A 4,906-nucleotide genomic window follows, 5' to 3' on the forward strand; every position below is an offset into this window, starting at 1 on the left:
GTAACAGCTAGAGAGCAACGTACAGCACCCCACCAGGGAGGGGAGTCACCGAAGGCATAGTCCTTCACTTTTTTAAACTTAACACACTTGTTAAGGACTTCTCTAGTGACCTCAAGTGACTTAAAAGTCATTTCAGGAATTGTCTTTCCTGAATCAGAGGATGGTAAAACCCATGTTTGTAACTGAAGAGACGAGAGCCTGAGCGGACTTTGATAGGGAAAAGGAACAGAAGGAAAATAGGTATGTCGTGCGTGGTAGAAGCCCCTAGGCTTGTCTGACTTGGCAGAATCTGTGAATTGGGCACAAAAAGGCTGGGTCGATGGAACCCTAATGGGTTCTTGACTTCACTAAATGGATGACTAGGATCCCAGGGAGATGGCTCAAAGAGCAGGAAGCATGTCTGCTCCCCTCTCGTCATCAGAAAATCTGGTTAAAAATCGTCAGCTTTGACTTAACGAAAAATGGCCTGTGCAGCTGGCAACTGAAGCTCAGTATTCATGGGTGGAACCAGAAACTTCAGCCAACTTAACATCCACTCACTGTACAGCCCCTTCTTCCCCTGACAGGGCTTTCACATTTTCTAGGGGTTTATGCAAAAGCCGCCCCACAGGCCAGATGCACTACGTAACAAGGCTGCTGCGGCGTCCACCTTACGTCATCAAAGAAGGCTTTTTTTTCCCCCCCTAAGGCCACTATCACAAGCATAGATGACTCTGCTACAGTTCCAGGTCTCGGTTAACAGCTTAGGTTTGGGGATATCCCCTGCTCCAGAGCTTCCCAGTGGGCGTCCTCCTGCCCAGGGGGCGCCTGCTAAAAAGAACACCAGCCCCGCCGACCAAGCCTAACAGAAAGAGGACGCGGGGCGGGAGCGCAACGCCTTTTAACGGCTGCCAGTGGGGTCTCCCGTGCCCGCCGCCAGGGGCTTCCGGGCTAACGGACCTTCCAGAAGCTGCGGCAGGGGCCCCGCTGGGCGCTGGTCAGGGGATCCCGCAGCCCTAGGCCCCTGCTCCGTGGCAGGGTGCAGGGCAGAGTCCCAGCCCCTGGCACCCTGCCCTGCCCTGCCCTACCTGGGGGTCTTCAGCGGTGGCCCCCAGCTCCACACACCGCCGCAGGACGTAAACACAGGGCTCATGGGTGCCCAGAGATTCGCCCCAGCCTGGGCCCAGCGAGGCACGCTGTTCGCGGGGCCCTCCTCCCCTGCTCCCCTTCCAGTGGCATGTTTTCCCTTGACTTTGGACAGTCTCACTCTCTCGGTCACCGGTCGGTCACCGTGGTGGGGGTGCACGTCTCTTCCCGCGCAGCGCTCCTCGGAAGTGAAGCCATCTCCCCGTCCGGACTCAGAGTCCCTGCTACCGGGCATGTCCTGCCCCTGCTTGGAAGCCTCTAGGTATCCCCTCAGCCACCTGCAGCTGAGCCCACTTGACCTTCCTGCCGCCTCCCCAGGAGGCAGCTTGTGCTGAAGTGCCTGGGGCATCTGGTCGCCTGTCACCCCCTTGCTTTTGGCCCCTGTTAGGTCTTTCTGACAAATTCTCTGCTGTGTCTTCTCTGCCTCATAGCCTTTGTGTTGAAACTCTCCCAGGTCCAAAGACTTTTTGCGCAGGGAAGCCATACTCACCACTATTTGTATTGTGTTGTGCTCAATTTATTAAACTCATACACCTGATACTATCTCTAAAAACATTTTCTACTTGAACATCTCATTAATTCCTGGTTTCATTAAATATCCCTATATTGTTTAGATTACAATCACAGGCGAGAGTTGAGTTTTTTGAACACATTAATGACTTAAACAGTAGACATAACGTGTACTACACAACTTTACAAAATAATCTACAAAAACTTCACTAGTTTTATACTTGCCCAAAAAGGCAACAATTAAACTTTGTTTCTTACACTTACCCTTTCCCAAGGCAGAGGGAGAGGGAGAGATATGACCAAATGGTGACAGTTTATGTGTGATAGATGAGATGAGGGTTTTCCATTGTCCCTTTTTAAATATTTTTCACATAGTAGGGTGTTTGTTTATTCATCTTTCTCTGTCACTCCAGCTGGAGTGCAGTGGTGCGATCTCGGCTCCCTGCAACCTCTGCCTCCCAGGTTCAAGTCATTCTCCTGCTTCAGGCTCCTAAGTATCTCTGATTACAGGCATCCACCACCATACTTGGCTAATTTTTGTATTTTTGGTAAAGGCGGGGTTTCACCCTGTTCGCCAGGCTGGTCTTAAACTTCTGACCTCAAGTGACCCACCAGTGGCAGCCTCCCAAAGTGCTGCGGTTATAGGCGTGAGCTACTGCACCCAGTCCAGATTTTTAAAAGTATTTTTAATTTTAAGAAGGCCAGAGACATGAAGAGATTGTGGAAACAGGCAAGAACAGACCAAGCCCTTTGACAATCTGATTACATCCCTCTGCTTTTTGGGGGCCCCTCCCTTAATGCCCACAGGCCTTTCCCACACAGTGCAGTTCTGACAGAAAGCAGGAGAGGCATGGAAGCTGAGGGGAAGCTGAGGGGGGCTGGTGTGGACAGGGTCGGTGGGGGGAGGCAGAGGAACCTAATTGATTCTATAATACCTAACCAACTGAGGGACCAGCCAACTCTGCACATTTGTGTGTGTGTGTGTGTGTGTGTGTGTGTGTGTGTGTGTGTGTGAAAAGTAGGTATAGAAGTGAACTGGGAGGCGTTGCCCAGTCACAAAGAGCTCCCCCCACCTTTATTTTCTTCAGTCCTCTCTTCTACTCTGTTCATTCCTTGGTCACCTTTCCCATTCGATAATAAGTGTAAGGCTGGACTCCAAATGAAGGCTGCTGAAGTGTTCAAAATAATTGTGGAGAGTGCAGAAGTTGAGACACTCGGGTTTGAAATCAGAAAGAGACAGGCTTTTTTGTAAGCTCTCCCGCCTATTAGGTGTGCAACACTGGGAAAGCAATCTAAACTTGGAGCCTCTGCTTTTTCATCTCCACACTGGAAATGGCATAACCTGTAAGGATGACCACCCATCACAATGGCTGTGGAGGTCAACACTTACCTAACGAGAGCCAGCAGCACTCCTCCTGCTTTTCTACCAGCGTCCAGCCCGGATGCTTCTAGCTCCCTTTAGCACTTGTTCTATCCTTATCCGATTCCTGGACTCTCTTCCTGGACTCCAGTATGAGGGAGTGGGGCTAAGATGTTTTCCTCCTTTCCAAAGGGTCCTTTGCAGACTGCAAGGAAGGATGGGTGCTCCTGACCCTTACAGCCTGTTCAGGTGTGCTGGGGTCCAGGGTCCTGGATCTCTGGAGGAGTCCCTCCAGAGCTGGAGTCCACCTTCCCCCAGCAGGTATGGAGAATCTCTCTCAGGCTCTGATCCAACCTCCTAAGGAGTGCCCAGCTGAGGGCCAAATGTCAGAGGCCCTCTCGTTCCCAATCCCGTTCTGACCTGACTGCCTCCACACACTTCTACACTCTCTAAGAGGAAATACTTGAGTCACAAGACCCCGGGGTACTGTCCCCTCCTCCCCAGTCCAAATCCCACCTCCTCCATAGCAAGAAGGCCCCAGTCTGGAAGCCCAGTCTTTCTGGGACCTCTGCCTGATGACCTCTCCAGCAGGGGCCCTTCATCCACCCTCTGTACCCACCATATCCCCTGCCCTGCCCTCTCCTCCTTCCCCTGCCGTGACCCTTCAGGGCACTCTTGGTATCTTGCCTTTTCCCTTCTCCCATGCATGTCTAGAACACAGCGCCTCACCAGGCATTGGCACTGGAGAGTTTCTGTACCTGCTGAGAGACACTCCTACAAGGCAGAGTGGCCCTACAGTCAAATCCCTTAACTTCTCTTGGGTACATCTCACCATTTCTTATACTCTTCTCCCCTGTGTCTTGGGGCAGGCCTTTATTCTCTCCCAAATCTGTCCCTATCTGACCTTTTCTGAGAGGTCTGATGACAGGTACATCAAGAGACAGCTTCAGCTTTAAAAGTGGGGCTTTGAGTATCAGTAACCGGGGATTGTAAGAGCTAGCCTATCAATGGAGACAGGGACTTTGGGCCCCTAGAGTCCCATTCTCAGGTCTGAGCCCGCTATGCTTGTTTGCCCCCAGCTGGGTGTGCCTAGTAGCTGGGCATGTTTGTCTCTCTGGGACTATTGTGGAATTTGTGTGTTTGCAGCAGGGGGGCATGTAGAGGAATATGCCTTTTTACTTACTAGTAAGGAAATATGTGTTTGATCATGAGTGTTACAAACTGGGAGGAAATTATGAGCGGAATGGGAAAATAGAGTAGAATTTCTAAATCAACAGGTGGCATGGAGAGAATAAGTGAAAAAGAAGGAAAAGAAAAAAAAAAGGGAGTCTAAAAGTTATTAAATGTGAATGGGCTGAATTTTTTAATTAAAAGAGACTACGTTATTGGGTTTTGTTTTTTCTAATATAGTATAATATATTGTTGAACAATAAATACACTTAAAACAAAATGCATCCAAAGGAATTGAAATAAAGTAGGTGACAAATTCAAATACACACACACACAGAAATAGTAGTAGTCATATTAGCCTAGGTTGAATAAATTATGTAAAAAACATACACACCACACACTCTAGCACCTATGTGTTTTAATAAGCAAAAACTATTAGAGATGCAAACAGACCCATGATTTTCAAAACACAACTGAGACCAGGTAGGTGGTTCACATCTGCAATCCCAGCACTTTGGGAAGCCAAGGTTGGAAAATCACTTGAGGCTAGGAGTTTGAGACCAAACTGAGCAGCACAGTGAGGTCCTGTTTTTATTAAAAAAATTTTTTTTAATTAAAAAAAATAGCTACTTTGGAGGCTGAGGTGGAACAGATCACTTGAGCCCAGGAGTTCAAGGTTATAGTGAGCTGTGATTGCACCACTGCACTCCAGCCTGGGTGACAGAGCAAGACGCTGTCTCT

This window comes from Cebus imitator, unplaced genomic scaffold (assembly GCF_001604975.1).
Source record: "Cebus imitator isolate Cc_AM_T3 unplaced genomic scaffold, Cebus_imitator-1.0 Scaffold350, whole genome shotgun sequence".
NCBI lineage: Eukaryota > Metazoa > Chordata > Mammalia > Primates > Cebidae > Cebus > Cebus imitator.